General features: G+C 38.5%; 1 protein-coding gene across 1 annotated transcript in view; it reads right to left on the reverse strand.

Moving 5' to 3' along the window:
* The window catches only part of LOC127850437 (uncharacterized), a 206,112-nt gene that overhangs the window by 57,170 nt on the left and 130,479 nt on the right, over positions 1–18,463 (reverse strand). The gene's annotated exons all lie outside the window — the stretch shown is intronic.

Consider the following 18,463-nt stretch of genomic DNA (forward strand, 5'->3'; position numbering starts at 1 on the left):
TGTTCGTCCGAAAGGGGCCCTTAAAGGGGCATACCCGCTCACTGGGAAATCACGCATACGAGATGAAGGCTAAATAGGCTGCATGCACGGGGCCGATCCTAATTAAAAGTCCCGGCCGAAACTAGTTCAGCCCGATGGGCAGTCGACGGCTGGTCAGCGTGCACTAGGTCTCTTCCGGGGGATAACTCTTGTTCGTCCGAAAGGGGCCCTTAAAGGGGCATACCCGCTCACAGACAAAAATGTCGCGTAATACGCTAAATAGGTTGCACCTGGCTCCGATCCTAATTAAAAGTCCCGGCCGAAACTAGGTCAGCCCGACAGGCAGTCGACGGCTGGTCAGCGTGCACTATGTCTCTACCGGGGGATAACTCTTGTTCGTCCGAAAGGGGCCCTTAAAGGGGCATACCCGCTCACTGGGAAATCACGCATACGAGATGAAGGCTAAATAGGCTGCATGCACGGGGCCGATCCTAATTAAAAGTCCCGGCCGAAACTAGTTCAGCCCGATGGGCAGTCGACGGCTGGTCAGCGTGCACTAGGTCTCTTCCGGGGGATAACTCTTGTTCGTCCGAAAGGGGCCCTTAAAGGGGCATACCCGCTCACAGACAAAAATGTCGCGTAATAGGCTAAATAGGTTGCACCTGGCTCCGATCCTAATTAAAAGTCCCGGCCGAAACTAGGTCAGCCCGACAGGCAGTCGACGGCTGGTCAGCGTGCACTATGTCTCTACCGGGGGATAACTCTTGTTCGTCCGAAAGGGGCCCTTAAAGGGGCATACCCGCTCACTGGGAAATCACGCATACGAGATGAAGGCTAAATAGGCTGCATGCACGGGGCCGATCCTAATTAAAAGTCCCGGCCGAAACTAGTTCAGCCCGATGGGCAGTCGACGGCTGGTCAGCGTGCACTAGGTCTCTTCCGGGGGATAACTCTTGTTCGTCCGAAAGGGGCCCTTAAAGGGGCATACCCGCTCACAGACAAAAATGTCGCGTAATACGCTAAATAGGTTGCACCTGGCTCCGATCCTAATTAAAAGTCCCGGCCGAAACTAGGTCAGCCCGACAGGCAGTCGACGGCTGGTCAGCGTGCACTATGTCTCTACCGGGGGATAACTCTTGTTCGTCCGAAAGGGGCCCTTAAAGGGGCATACCCGCTCACTGGGAAATCACGCATACGAGATGAAGGCTAAATAGGCTGCATGCACGGGGCCGATCCTAATTAAAAGTCCCGGCCGAAACTAGTTCAGCCCGATGGGCAGTCGACGGCTGGTCAGCGTGCACTAGGTCTCTTCCGGGGGATAACTCTTGTTCGTCCGAAAGGGGCCCTTAAAGGGGCATACCCGCTCACAGACAAAAATGTCGCGTAATACGCTAAATAGGTTGCACCTGGCTCCGATCCTAATTAAAAGTCCCGGCCGAAACTAGGTCAGCCCGACAGGCAGTCGACGGCTGGTCAGCGTGCACTATGTCTCTACCGGGGGATAACTCTTGTTCGTCCGAAAGGGGCCCTTAAAGGGGCATACCCGCTCACTGGGAAATCACGCATACGAGATGAAGGCTAAATAGGCTGCATGCACGGGGCCGATCCTAATTAAAAGTCCCGGCCGAAACTAGTTCAGCCCGATGGGCAGTCGACGGCTGGTCAGCGTGCACTAGGTCTCTTCCGGGGGATAACTCTTGTTCGTCCGAAAGGGGCCCTTAAAGGGGCATACCCGCTCACAGACAAAAATGTCGCGTAATAGGCTAAATAGGTTGCACCTGGCTCCGATCCTAATTAAAAGTCCCGGCCGAAACTAGGTCAGCCCGACAGGCAGTCGACGGCTGGTCAGCGTGCACTATGTCTCTACCGGGGGATAACTCTTGTTCGTCCGAAAGGGGCCCTTAAAGGGGCATACCCGCTCACTGGGAAATCACGCATACGAGATGAAGGCTAAATAGGCTGCATGCACGGGGCCGATCCTAATTAAAAGTCCCGGCCGAAACTAGTTCAGCCCGATGGGCAGTCGACGGCTGGTCAGCGTGCACTAGGTCTCTTCCGGGGGATAACTCTTGTTCGTCCGAAAGGGGCCCTTAAAGGGGCATACCCGCTCACAGACAAAAATGTCGCGTAATACGCTAAATAGGTTGCACCTGGCTCCGATCCTAATTAAAAGTCCCGGCCGAAACTAGGTCAGCCCGACAGGCAGTCGACGGCTGGTCAGCGTGCACTATGTCTCTACCGGGGGATAACTCTTGTTCGTCCGAAAGGGGCCCTTAAAGGGGCATACCCGCTCACTGGGAAATCACGCATACGAGATGAAGGCTAAATAGGCTGCATGCACGGGGCCGATCCTAATTAAAAGTCCCGGCCGAAACTAGTTCAGCCCGATGGGCAGTCGACGGCTGGTCAGCGTGCACTAGGTCTCTTCCGGGGGATAACTCTTGTTCGTCCGAAAGGGGCCCTTAAAGGGGCATACCCGCTCACAGACAAAAATGTCGCGTAATAGGCTAAATAGGTTGCACCTGGCTCCGATCCTAATTAAAAGTCCCGGCCGAAACTAGGTCAGCCCGACAGGCAGTCGACGGCTGGTCAGCGTGCACTATGTCTCTACCGGGGGATAACTCTTGTTCGTCCGAAAGGGGCCCTTAAAGGGGCATACCCGCTCACTGGGAAATCACGCATACGAGATGAAGGCTAAATAGGCTGCATGCACGGGGCCGATCCTAATTAAAAGTCCCGGCCGAAACTAGTTCAGCCCGATGGGCAGTCGACGTCTGGTCAGCGTGCACTAGGTCTCTTCCGGGGGATAACTCTTGTTCGTCCGAAAGGGGCCCTTAAAGGGGCATACCCGCTCACAGACAAAAATGTCGCGTAATACGCTAAATAGGTTGCACCTGGCTCCGATCCTAATTAAAAGTCCCGGCCGAAACTAGGTCAGCCCGACAGGCAGTCGACGGCTGGTCAGCGTGCACTATGTCTCTACCGGGGGATAACTCTTGTTCGTCCGAAAGGGGCCCTTAAAGGGGCATACCCGCTCACTGGGAAATCACGCATACGAGATGAAGGCTAAATAGGCTGCATGCACGGGGCCGATCCTAATTAAAAGTCCCGGCCGAAACTAGTTCAGCCCGATGGGCAGTCGACGGCTGGTCAGCGTGCACTAGGTCTCTTCCGGGGGATAACTCTTGTTCGTCCGAAAGGGGCCCTTAAAGGGGCATACCCGCTCACAGACAAAAATGTCGCGTAATAGGCTAAATAGGTTGCACCTGGCTCCGATCCTAATTAAAAGTCCCGGCCGAAACTAGGTCAGCCCGACAGGCAGTCGACGGCTGGTCAGCGTGCACTATGTCTCTACCGGGGGATAACTCTTGTTCGTCCGAAAGGGGCCCTTAAAGGGGCATACCCGCTCACTGGGAAATCACGCATACGAGATGAAGGCTAAATAGGCTGCATGCACGGGGCCGATCCTAATTAAAAGTCCCGGCCGAAACTAGTTCAGCCCGATGGGCAGTCGACGGCTGGTCAGCGTGCACTAGGTCTCTTCCGGGGGATAACTCTTGTTCGTCCGAAAGGGGCCCTTAAAGGGGCATACCCGCTCACAGACAAAAATGTCGCGTAATACGCTAAATAGGTTGCACCTGGCTCCGATCCTAATTAAAAGTCCCGGCCGAAACTAGGTCAGCCCGACAGGCAGTCGACGGCTGGTCAGCGTGCACTATGTCTCTACCGGGGGATAACTCTTGTTCGTCCGAAAGGGGCCCTTAAAGGGGCATACCCGCTCACTGGGAAATCACGAATACGAGATGAAGGCTAAATAGGCTGCATTCACGGGGCCGATCCTAATTAAAAGTCCCGGCCGAAACTAGTTCAGCCCGATGGGCAGTCGACGGCTGGTCAGCGTGCACTAGGTCTCTTCCGGGGGATAACTCTTGTTCGTCCGAAAGGGGCCCTTAAAGGGGCATACCCGCTCACAGACAAAAATGTCGCGTAATAGGCTAAATAGGTTGCACCTGGCTCCGATCCTAATTAAAAGTCCCGGCCGAAACTAGGTCAGCCCGACAGGCAGTCGACGGCTGGTCAGCGTGCACTATGTCTCTACCGGGGGATAACTCTTGTTCGTCCGAAAGGGGCCCTTAAAGGGGCATACCCGCTCACTGGGAAATCACGCATACGAGATTAAGGCTAAATAGGCTGCATGCACGGGGCCGATCCTAATTAAAAGTCCCGGCCGAAACTAGTTCAGCCCGATGGGCAGTGGACGGCTGGTCAGCGTGCACTAGGTCTCTTCCGGGGGATAACTCTTGTTCGTCCGAAAGGGGCCCTTAAAGGGGCATACCCGCTCACAGACAAAAATGTCGCGTAATACGCTAAATAGGTTGCACCTGGCTCCGATCCTAATTAAAAGTCCCGGCCGAAACTAGGTCAGCCCGACAGGCAGACGACGGCTGGTCAGCGTGCACTATGTCTCTTCCGGGGGATAACTCTTGTTCGTTGTTTGTTTCAACCTATGTATTAAATAGGCTAAATAGGCTGAAAATGCTATTAAATAGGCTAAATAGACTAATAAGGATGTACCGTATCTTTCAACATTTGTACTACACTTTCTAAATAGGCTGATAGGCTGTTAAATAGGATAAATAGGCTAAATACGATGTATGTTTCAAGCTATGTTCTAAACTTTCTAAATAGGCTGAAAAGGCTGTTATATATGCTAAATAGGCTAAATAGGATGTATGTTTCAACCTATATACTAAATAGGCTAAATAGGCTGTTAAATAGGCTAAATCGGCTAAATAGGATGCATGTTTCAACCTATGTTCTAAATAGGCTAAATATGCCAAATAGGCTGAAAATGCTGTTAACTATGTACTTAATAGGCTAAATAGGCTGAAAATGCTGTTAAATAGGCTAAATACGATGTATGTTTCAACCTATTTACTAAATAGTCTAAAAAGGCTAAAAAGGCTGAAAAGGCTGTTAAATAGGTTAAATAGGCTAAATAGGATGTATGTTTCAACCTATATACTAAATAGGCTAAATAGGCTGAAAATGCTGTTAAATAGGCTAAATAGGCTAAATATTCAAAATAGGGTGTATGTTTCAACCTATATACTAAATAGGCTAAATAGGCTGTTAAATAGGCTAAATCTTCTAAATAGGATGCATGTTTCAACCTATGTACTAAATAGGCTAAATAGGGTAAATAGGCTGAAAATGCTGTTACCTATGTACTTAATAGGCTAAATAGGCTGAAAATGCTGTTGAATAGGCTAAATATGCTAAATAGGATGTATGTTTCAAGCTATGTTCTAAACTTTCTAAATAGGCTGAAAAGGCTGTTATATATGCTAAATAGGCTAAATAGGATGTATGTTTCAACCTATATACTAAATAGGCTAAATAGGCTGTTAAATAGGCTAAATCGGCTAAATAGGATGCATGTTTCAACCTATGTTCTAAATAGGCTAAATATGCCAAATAGGCTGAAAATGCTGTTAACTATGTACTTAATAGGCTAAATAGGCTGAAAATGCTGTTAAATAGGCTAAATACGATGTTTGTTTCAACCTATTTACTAAATAGTCTAAAAAGGCTAAAAAGGCTGAAAAGGCTGTTAAATAGGCTAAATAGGCTAAATAGGATGTATGTTTCAACCTATATACTAAATAGGCTAAATAGGCTAAATAGGCTGAAAATGCTGTTAAATAGGCTAAATAGGCTAAATATTCAAAATAGGGTGTATGTTTCAACCTATATACTAAATAGGCTAAATAGGCTGTTAAATAGGCTAAATCTTCTAAATAGGATGCATGTTTCAACCTATGTACTAAATAGGCTAAATACGGTAAATAGGCTGAAAATGCTGTTACCTATGTACTTAATAGGCTAAATAGGCTGAAAATGCTGTTAAATAGGCTAAATATGCTAAATAGGATGTATGTTTCAAGCTATGTTCTAAACTTTCTAAATAGGCTGAAAAGGCTGTTATATATGCTAAATAGGCTAAATAGGATGTATGTTTCAACCTATATACTAAATAGGCTAAATAGGCTGTTAAATAGGCTAAATCGGCTAAATATGATGCATGTTTCAACCTATGTTCTAAATAGGCTAAATATGCCAAATAGGCTGAAAATGCTGTTAACTATGTACTTAATAGGCTAAATAGGCTGAAAATGCTGTTAAATAGGCTAAATACGATGTATGTTTCAACCTATTTACTAAATAGTCTAAAAAGGCTAAAAAGGCTGAAAAGGCTGTTAAATAGGCTTAATAGGCTAAATAGGATGTATGTTTCAACCTATATACTAAATAGGCTAAATAGGCTAAATAGGCTGAAAATGCTGTTAAATAGGCTAAATAGGCTAAATATTCAAAATAGGGTGTATGTTTTAACCTATATACTAAATAGGCTAAATAGGCTGTTAAATAGGCTAAATCTTCTAAATAGGATGCATGTTTCAACCTATGTACTAAATAGGCTAAATAGGGTAAATAGGCTGAAAATGCTGTTACCTATGTACTTAATAGGCTAAATAGGCTGACAATGCTCTTAAATAGGCTAAATATGCTAAATAGGATGTATGTTTCAAGCTATGTACGAAATAGGCTAAATAGGCTAAATAGGCTGAAAAGGCTATTTCATAGGCTAAATAGGCTAAAATAGGCTAAATAGGCTATATAGGCTGAAAATGCTGATAAATAGGCTAAATAGGCTACATAGGATGTATGATTCAACCTATTTACTAAATAGGCTAAATAGGCTAAAATAGGCTAAACAGGCTGAAGAGGCTTTTAAATTGGCTAAACATGCTAAATATGATGTTTGTTTCAACCTATGTACTAAATAGGCTAAATAGGCTGAAAAGGCTGTTAAATAGGCTAAATAGGCTTAAATCGGCTAAATAGGCTGAAACTGCTGTTAAATTGGCTAAATAGGCTAAAAAGGATGTATGTTTCAACCTATGTACTAAATAGGCTAAATAGGCTAAAATAGGCTAAAAAGGCTGAAGAGGCTGTTAAATTGGCTAAATAGGCTAAATAGGATGTATGTTTCAACCTATTTACTAAATAGGCTAAATAGGCTAAAATAGGCTAAAAAGGCTGAAGAGGCTGTTAAAATGGCTAAATAGGCTAAATAGGATGTTTGTTTCAACCTATGTACTAAATAGGCTAAATAGGCTAAATAGGCTGAATAGGCTAACTTCACACACGTCTTGATCCCAGCAATGAAACCAAGTTATTTTACTATTATATTCTGTAGCCAGTAGGTCCGATAAAAAAAAAGAGGAGGTCCTGTATTTTTCCCATTTTACAGGACCTACTGTCCAGTAAATATTTGCCTAGTTTGGATTTAACTGAGTATATATAGATAGATAGAAAAACCACACGCTGCACTTATGACAGGCTTTTGTATTGCTGATATTTAATTTCTTCTTTGCATATTCAATTGCTAAAAAACCTCAATGGATGTCTATTCTTAGTTTGCTGTCTTATTGTACCCTCAATTTATCAATGTTTATTCAATAATTGAATTTTCAGAAACCTCATTCTTTACAAGAAATTTTCAAAGTTATTTGGTTAAAGCCACACACTTTGAAATGAAATACCATAAAGATGCAATTTGAAAATGTGCAAAATTGACATTAAATCTATAGCCTAGTTAGAAAGTAATTTATTATTTTTTTTATATTTAAAAACGGAAAGTAGGATGTCTATATACGTATACTCATATTTGGACCAACGCGATTATTTTTTAGTTTTAAAGCGCAAAAAAAGACGGATTTCTACCTTGTAACCACCAGATATATTCTAATTGGCATAGATAAAATTAAATATATAGCCTAGTTAGAAAGTAATATATTATTGTTCAAACGGTACCGCTTTTAAACCGAAAGTAGGATTTGTAGACGTATACGTCTATTTCGACAAACGCGATTATTTTTAAGTTTTAAAGCGCAAAAAAGACGGATTTTTACCTTGTAATCACCAGATATATTCAAAATGGCAAAGATAAAAATATGTTTCTTATTTATACTTAAATTTACTATGCCATGCAGTTTATTTTAAGGTGTGTGGCTTTAAGTCATTTACAAAGTTGAGCTAATATAATCATTTTTATAAAAATAAATCATCCTCTGAAGCCCCCACTGAGATTCAAACTCAGACCTCTTTCCTCTGTGAAGAAAAGTATTCTATCTTGAAATACAAGGGCATGTAAGAGGAAAATTAGCTATTTTAAATCTATCAACAAATAGATTTGAACAGTATTTATATGATATTAAAATATGCAAATATCCCGTAAGTTTATTTTTAACATGACCTTCGAAACAAAACAGACATCTCTGAATCTGCAATGCATTACATTCTTAAGTGTTAACAAGGTAAATGATGACGACGAACAACAGACGACAGACAAAAGGCCATCACAAAATCCAGAGTTTAAAAGAATTTACGATACACGAGATACGTATTTCATACATGAGCGAAGGAGTCATACAAAAACAAAATTTATTATTTACAACACGCTTACCACAATTTTAACTTAAATCCAATGCTTTAAACAATAAAGTTACAATGATATGAACTTCCATTTTCTGTTCTTCCTTCCCTTTCTCAAAATTTATTTAAAACCACACTAATTTTTAATAATAAAAGTATAAAATGTTAACCATTCTGACCTAAAACACACTATAGGAAACCGTAAATCCAACTTGTTGTCATTAAAGTCCAGAGTTTACATGAAATTATGTTTCACGAGATATGTATTTCACACTATACAGAAGCGAAGGAGTCATAAAAAACTAAATTTAGTATTAACGACACGCTTACATGTACATCAATTTTAACTTTAATCCTTTGCTTAAAACAATAAAGTTACAAAGATATGAACCTTCAATTCTGGTCATCCTTCTCTTTCTAAAAATTTATTAAAAAACACACTATTTTTTTTTAAAACTTGTGTATCAAATGCTAACCATTGTTACCTAAAACATGATTAAGGAAACCGAAATCTTGACGCAGCGAGTTATTTTATTCTTATGGAAGATTAAATTATGCATGACAAAAATACAATCGGAAATATTTTTTACAATCTTTTGATGCTTTAAAAAATATTTTACTGTGAAAAAAATAACACGTCTGACTTGTCGTTATTAAAATCCAGAGTTTGAATGAAATTACGTTACACGAGATACGCATTTCATACCATATAAGAGCAAAGGAGACATTAAAAAACTTAATTTAGTATAAGCGACATGCTTACCTAAATTTAAACTTTAATCCAATTCTTAAAACAATAAAGTTGCAAGATACAGTAACACGCACGCACTTCCATTTTCTGTGTTTTTTTGCGCTCCATTTCTCAAAATGTATTTACAACCACACTAATTCTTAATAACATTTGTATCAAATGTTTACCATAACAAAGCCGTATTCCTGTCGCTGTAAGTTATTTTATTCCTATAAAAATTTAAATTATGCATGACAAACACAAAATCCAAAATAATTTTGGAATCTTTCTATGCTTTAAAACATATTTAACTGCACGACCAACTTGTAGTCATTCAAATCCAAAGTTTAAATGAAAATACGCCACACGAGATATAGATGTATTTCATATCAATTCATGTGTGCTGAACAAAGGGGCAATTATACACTAGGCTTACAATGCTCAAACCAAAAGGTTCCAAAGTGTTGCAAACAAATAAATTAAACATTCACATTAATCAATTATAATTACAGGCTATTTGTTTTTGTAATGATATCAATTGTGGTGTGGTCAACCTATGAGAGAATCAGGTGAACCACTGCCCTAATCAGACATCAGTCTGAATTAATGTTACTCAGCTTTACATATTCTACTAATTATTAATTAAATAAAAAAATTAAATCTTGACAGAACCTTGTCAAGTTGACGATGCTTATAATTTGAAAAGTTAATGATTTATAATCATCGAGGGGGGTATTCCAGACGTAAAACATTGCATCATTACATGGAAAACAGCTGCACAACTGTATGCGAAAAGGTAAAACAGTATACTATATTCTATCGAGAACTAACTTGCATAGCAACGTCCGAAATGTGCAAACTCCGACTTCTATTTCGATATTCATGAATTCAAGATATAACGTTAACTGAACTGTTGTACAGAAATCAAACTATAAAACTTGTGTTTTGATAAAAAAAATAAGCAAAGCAAACCAAAAAAACTTACCCTTTTAATGGCAAAACAATTAATTTATCCAATATTCAACACATGTAATTCCATTCAAATTATGCCCTTGAACTTTAACGGTTGATTGTCGTTTCTTGCCATTACCAGTTCGTGCCACTAATATTTGTGTTGTTTAAATTTTAAAGTAAGTTTCGTAAGAAATAAATGTGTTTGAAAACTTTCTCGCATGGTAATGGTACATAAAATTCAACTCATCGGACAAATTCAAGAACACAATGACACCAAGTTTTCTGAACAACCGTACACAGCGCAAAATGCGGCCAGATGAGCCGCGTGATGTCTGCAATTTCGTACGCTGAGGATTTCCATATCCACGGGTGTGTTTATGTCAAATGCTTGTGATTTTCAATAGATCGTATACTTATCTAAAAAACAGCGAAGAAGCGTTCACTTTTATCATTTTTGATGATGTTATTGTGTAAATACTTTCTCGCGTTCTTTTCGAACGTTCATTGGCAGCCATTTTGATTGTTGGTTGTATACTTCCAAAATTATGTGTTTAAATGACTCTCATAAATGTTTTTAGTGCAAAAATTGTAATTTTAAGTATCAATTTCTCGGATTTATTTTTTATATTTTGTTAAATTATTTGCGTTTAAAATTGATTGTTTGTTGCTTACTTGCGAACTATTTTTTATGTGTACGCTAGTGGATATGTAATCAGGTTACCGTATCTACATCAATGAAATTTAACGGTTGTTTGTTTTTGTTTGTTTTGTTAATATTTTCTAAAACTGGTTCAGCTTCGTATGTTAAACGCAATATGAACTTATTCATTAATTTGGGAATAAAGTCGCAATATGTATTATTTAAAATCAAATTTGAAGTGTCTGTCGTGTGAATTGTCTCCTGGGGTTGAATTGTCTTTGGGTTGCTATTAACGCTTTTAACGCTTCCGGCGAGAACTCATTTAAAAGCGATTGCGCAATAAAAAACACCACTTTTCGCAATTTTATCAAAACCTGGATTTATCCCAGATATGACGAATACGCCATCGTGTAGATCGAGTTCTGGTCCATATACATGTCAAATTTCAGCACAAGTGTTGGGCCAGTTTCCAAGAGACTCAAATCGCAGCTATACCCTGGGGCTTAATGAATTTTAGTCGTCATTATCATTCGTTCAATTGAACGTCATCAAATGATGACGTCAATAGAGCACTCATTCCATATCATCAGCAGGTAGTCCTTCCGTCGTCAATGTTTTATCCCTAAACAATGGGCATCTCGGGAATGTGGGGCCAGCGGAGCGACGGTGTGCATGTCGATAGCTCTTCCTCTTCCAAGTCGCCTCAGCAACAACCAGCTGGACGACCTCTATGCAGCTTGGCTCAGTTTGAATAATTCGTAAATTATGTTTTGATTAAAAAAGTCTATTAAAATCCAGCAGAAAATACATGTGTATTGTGCAAGTTATGTAAACGGTAAAGTCAACATACCGTAATATTGAAAGTTTAAATTATTGACTGTATATATCCTTAATATATGCTTTTCTGCGAAGCAATTATGTTTTTACGTGTATATTAACAAAAACATTGCTATCTAAACACCCGCTTGGCATTTAAATGGCTCATAAACTGTGACGACTTAAATATAACATCAACAATAGGAATATTACCGTGCTCATTCAACGGTCATTCATATTTGCCAAAGTTTCTTATGTTTTCAAACACATTTGGGATTCCCACATGATATTAGATATTGAGACATTTATTTAATTAATCGCAAGTCTACAACATTATATTACATCGGTTGACATGTAAATGGGTTACGATCAAGATAAAGGCTTGGTCGCAATGTATTTTTATTATATTCATATGTGCAGAACTGCACAAAATCAAAGCTTGGCTAACTAATTCTTTTTTTATGGAAATTCATTTTGAAATCCCACTATACAGCATCAAGTTGTTGGCCTTATACGAACAGTTTATTACACCATATGTATATGTAAACATTGTTTAGTTTAACAGATTTTTAAATATTTTTTTTCACTCTTTCCTGGTATAGTTCGCCTAAATAGGCATTTTCAAAGTTTGGCTGTTAAATTTATTATTCTGACGAAAATAATATTATTTAATACATAAAACTGCCTCAATTGGCCTGAATGTTTTTGAATACGGGACTACTTGCATTTTGTCCGCATATATTAGCGAGGACAGCCCCCTGGTCATGCATAAGCGTAGCTATGACATTTTAATTTGTAAATGATGATGATAATTTATTCTCTTTGATTACGAATTTGCACTTAACTAACTTTAATAACTTAACACAATTCTTATGCATAAACGTATTTTCATAAAAGGATCTGTACTAATTACTTTCCGTTTGCCAGTATGTATTCCTTTTCAATTTAGCATAACCTCAACTACAATTAATCACTGAATGTCCCAAAGCTGTTGATGCATTTTGGTATTACATCATGATTAAAAAACATGCACCATTGTCAAATATGACAATGTCTTTGAAAACAATCTGATTTAGTGAGGACCAAAGTCATAGGAATAAAACTGTTTCAAAGTGTATTACAGTTAACCAGATTTTGCCGACCTACCTTATCATTTGTTTTGGATGTGTTAATGGAAACAACTTATAATTTGGCTATGTTTAATTATGAGCTTCTATTAAAATGATACAAATGAGTTTTGTACGGTAATTCGTTTGAGTTCGGTTCAGTTTTTAACCTAAATCATGAGATGATCTTCATGAAGATATTGCTTAATTGTCAGAAAACAAACATATTGTTTGGCAACGTCTATGTAGTAAGGAGTTAGTTTTTACAAATTATGCCCTTCTCGATCAGTCGGTAGAGCATTGACTTTCAATCTATATTGATATCTTTGGGTCGCGGGTTCGAGTTCATTCTGCGTCATTTAGTTTCGTTTTGGTATGGACATGACAAAAGCTTCTAAACCGAGTATAAAATCTTCAAGTCTTAACATTGACCGTTTAAATGCGGTTTCGCAACCTTTATTCATTTCTGTTAAATGTTTACACTGTGTTGTATGCATTGTAATGTATGGCATAAGCAATCGGTCAGTTGCCTTAAAATTCTCTCCTTATATTTTTTCGGGTGGTTCCATTCTCATTCATTGTCTATATTTATGTATACCTGATCAAATTAGCCAGTCGATCTGTTAATGGTGAGTTTCATTTTAAGTTGATAATGTATGCCTATGGTTATCGTTCTTGTTTGAGTACTTGATTTGTCGTGAAACTTGTTGTAACTATCTGGTTTAGAGCACATTGTGAAAAAATGAAAATGTTTCTTATTGCTAAGGTGTTTCGTATGTTGTTTTTTTAAATAATTGAATCGTGCAAGTTGTATATCAATCTAGCTCATCGCCACGAAACCTAACATGTACAGAATAGGTGGGTGGATAAGATTAAGAATGAAATCCTAGTTTCTACAAGTACATGTTTTGTATGAAACGTGTTTGAACGTTTATATTAATGATACAAATTAAGGACTGTTTTGTATGAAACATGTTTGAACGGTTATATTAATGCTACAAATTAAGGACGCTCTAGTGGATGATACAGTGCATCACCTGGCAGACCTTTATTTTCAAGTATTTTTCTTTAAGATGTATTATTTTTGGATTTGATAATATTACAGTAGCCGGACACGCTAGCCTTGTACCAAGCGTGTACGTTTAAAATAAGATTCGCATAAACCAAAATAATGTCGGACGAGATTTGCAGTAAGGGATTTCGAAAAAAACAGTCGTTCAAATCGCACAACAGATCGCAAAACCTGAGGCATAAATATACGTTAAATGCTGTAAAAATATACTTATGCTAACTGCGACTGGTAAATGCTTACATTAAGAAACCGTAAGTTAAGTGAATGCTGGACATGACACTCCAGTCGGGATTTCGGATTGAGTACTTTTTTTACATTTGAATTGTTTCACATAAATATTTGTGCACAAATTTGAAAGACAGTGGTAGTGGAAACAATGATGTCAATTGACGTTTAAACGAGAATGACCAAGTTATGCTTATGTATAATTCTGATGGTTACACTTTATTATTATCTTGTATCTATGTATATTCGAGTATTTAAATATAATACTTAAAATTAAGTCAGCCAAAAGTAACTTTATATGATTGTTGACACTTCATAAATAAGTATGCCAATCCAAATTGCTGTGAAAGTCTTATAGACAGATTGATTTGTGTAAAAATAAATATTTAAGTATCTTAGATTAGCAATAACAATTCGTGTGAGTAATGCCCACACACAATGTTGAACAAATAGTTGCATTTTATCGTCACGGGCTCCTCGTTTCTTTATACAACTAATGTGGTATAAAACATCAAATAAACTTTTATTATGTGTGACCTAAACATTTGTATGCCTCCAATTCGTACACGACGTTTTTGTATGTCTACTGATGTAAACGCTTTCTATATTGTAAGGGAAGTTATTCAAAACTGGATCTCATTGAAAGGAAGCCCTGACTTGTCTCCCTTTTATTGGTTGTGGAGGCCGGAATTTGTCCTGCATTAGATTGTTGTCTGAATCAATGAGACTAAGAAGAGCGTCCAACTGAAAGACCGATTAAAGTGTGTTTTCGCTAGAGAAAAACAGTAAATTAACGACTCGCTTTAATGTTGCAAAAGCAAAGCATATACATGTTTGATGTGACCATTTGTTAATTACAAAAATGTGCAGTACAAGTTGAAGATACCATCTGTGACTGATCCTTTAACTTTTAAAGCTAAGAGATAATATCAGAAACGAAATTTTGAATGTTTCAGTACAGGAGAGTTTATTTAAAGAAAATCGAATACCCCAGTAAGATCGTATTATAGTATGTATACATGTGTAAATGGACCAAAATCTAAGATGGCTGTTTGCGAAATGCTATGGAACTTGATACCGTATTTGAAAGAGACTCTTGAACCCTGTTTGTACAATGTGATCAAATCGAAATATTCTTAAATTCTTGTGACTTTTATAGTAATCTTCGATCGGTCTGCTATAACCTTGACAGCGAATTCACAGTTTTGCCATCCGTAGTAGCTTTAGATCTGTATTTATTTTTATTTATGTTTATGTTAAGTTTTGGAGGACCTGAGGCTGCATTATGTGTGGACACGGGTCGTGCCAGCACTTTTACATACACAAGTATAACCCTTAACCAACTAAAGTTGGAACCAATTTTTAAATAATTGCTTCAAATACAGACATAGATTAATACCTATCTGGGAGAGAATTCTACGGGTTCTATGAAGACAATCCATTGGACACTTTTAAACAAGGGCGGGGTTGTGAGAGAGCCCTCGTACGTCCAGTAGGCGCTGATGTCACCTACAATAGCGACATAAGGTCACGTGTGAGAAACAACGTCATTTTATTATGATGGACGTACACCGCACAGATCATAGTACCGATATTATTTTCTTCCAATTATATCAATGTTTGTACTGCCAGTTATAGGAGCTGAGCTAAGGTGTTTAACACAAATATAATTATAATAATAAGAATAATAGGAACAAATACAGTTTTACTTCAAGACAAAGGAGGCAAGGGATGGGAGTAAGACGAGAAAAAGAAGACGAAAAAGACAAGGATAAAGGCGATGAAAATGCAAAAAAAACTATTATGAAGAAAAGGAAGACGACGAGGAAGAAACAGAATGCATAAAAGAAATAGTCAAAGTTTAGAAACAGAAAGATACAAAACGAAAATAGTAAAAAACAGAAATATATATTTATATATAAATTAATAGAATACATAAATAAACAAAAATCTATATGTATTTATTTATTCATTTATGTTTATTAATACATCCTATGGTGAAAACATCCTTTGATAAAAAGCCAGGTACTTGCGTCGTCTGCTCACCTGGCAACAGGTCGGTAGGGTCTAGCCAACATGGGATGTTTATATTGCTACCAGGTTTAATCAACCCGTCTACGTTGTCCGACACTACGGAGAAGACGGCATTCTCTACGCCGGACAGAAATGACGTGGAGAAAGCTTTAATTAACACCGGCATGCTAGGAAAACGTGTGAATTTTCGAAACCTGCATGTAATTACATTATGAGTTAAATTAAACGTGTTCTTAAATTTAATAACTTCAATAAATTTATACAAAAAAACAAGTATAACGCATTTTTGTCGGATGTGTCCCGGTTTATGGAATTGGTTAAAATATTCTTAATAGAGATCTACTACCGCTCACATACTTTTTTTTACTAAGACACATTTGACATCCCTAGCAAAGTTATTGTTCTTACAAATGACACAGCATGAGTAAGTTAACTATTGTATTCAAATATGCACTTGCACACGGTATTCACAAATATGCACTTGCACACGGTATTCACAGATATAAACTTGCACACGGTATTCACAGATATAAACTTGCACACGGTATTCACAGATATAAACGCGCTTTACACTCCGGCAACTACAGTTGATTCTCGTGCGCTTTGTGCTACCTTGATCATTATCCCGAGAAATGTGAGGCCGTCGCTCTTTTAAGCCGGTTCCGCGAAGCTGTGATAGTTAGAAAAAAATCAAGTTAATGCGGAAAAAGTCGTTCCTGATTAGCCTGTGCGGAATGAACAGGCTAATCTGAGACGACACTTTACGCACATGCATTAAACCCCCTTTTCACAGAGCATGGCCCATATACATGACACGCTATTCAGCAGAGCAGGACAAAACATAATACATCCATGCGAAGTTATATCACCTCATAAAATCTGTCGTAAAATAGAAGTTCACAACAACCACCATTATTGTTATACGATAAAGACATCTTTAAAGACCATCACGAAACAACTAAAGTAATAATTTGATGTTTCATGTTTTGTTGCGCTATACATTTCAAGTAATCAGCTGTTTGATAAACACATACAATTAGTGCTAACTAACAAGGTAATATATTTGTCAATTTGAACTCTTGATGATAACAATTGACTTGGATTTTGTAATACAGTTAATATGATTACTTTGCATTTCTTCCGAGCAATACACGAGTTTATATTTTTAAATAAATATTATTAAGAATTGGAAAAATCCATCTTTGTGAGAAAATGTAAGTACCATTGCTAACCTTGGTGTAAATATATCCAATGAGTACATAACAATAACAAGGCTGTGATAATTACTCCCTAACAATATTGGCACGATTATTGACTTGTCCAATATTAATATCAACTCTGTTGTATCGTAAAAGAGGGTACGCTATCAAATTCCTTATATTCTGACAACATATTCATATACACATAAAAAACTAAGAACCGTGGCAACGCAACGAAAACTGCTGTGGTTTGTACGCGTGCTTCTCACCTAGGCGATCCCGGGTCAAATTCCGTTCCCGGCGCATGTGAGTCTGTTTTGATGTCATCATATCGGTAAGGTGAGGTTTCTCCATGGTACTCCGTGTTTCCCCAACAGAACAAGATCACACCAGAATTCAATATATTTCAGTAAAACACTAAATTGTAACTATAATTCAACATTCGTCCCAAATTCAATGACTCTATTAAGGAAGTAGGAGTGCTTGTGGTACACTCCGGGGCCTCACATAATGCAGTCTCAGGCGCGGAAGGACCTGATTAACTTCGACAAACGCACACACACACACACACACACACGCACGCACAAACAAACATACACCCACCAAACCCACCCCCACCCAGCCACAACCAAACACCCACCCACCAACCCAACCAACCACACACACACCCAAACATGCACCACCATTTTAACACTCATCAAACCCGCCCAAACCAACCAAATTTCAACCACACCTTCACACCCATGCAAACAAATCCACCCCACAAACAACCCACTAACCAAACCACCCACCCAAACAGCACCCCTACGCACACACGAACAGACACACACACGCACACGCACGCACACACGCGCACACATACACACACACACGCATGCATTCGCCTAAGCACAAACATGTATACATATCTACATATATAACTAGACATGGTTCCGTTTACCATAACATTTTCATATATAATTAGTTCTTTAGATTAAGCGTTATTTTGAACTTCTAGAATAATTTAAAATACATTACACTGTTATTAAATCAAAGAATGTTTAGTTTGTTTTAGTTGTGCATTGTAAACTTGGAGCATGAGTTATACAATCAAACAGTTATTCAGCTACCAATCAATCAGTTACTCAGCTACAATCACCTTAACATACATATGAATGCAACTGTACATAGTTATATGAAGTTACATTTATATGTATTGCTCTCACT

The sequence above is a fragment of the Dreissena polymorpha genome, chromosome 11, assembly GCF_020536995.1.
Source record: "Dreissena polymorpha isolate Duluth1 chromosome 11, UMN_Dpol_1.0, whole genome shotgun sequence".
Taxonomy (NCBI): Eukaryota; Metazoa; Mollusca; class Bivalvia; order Myida; family Dreissenidae; genus Dreissena; species Dreissena polymorpha.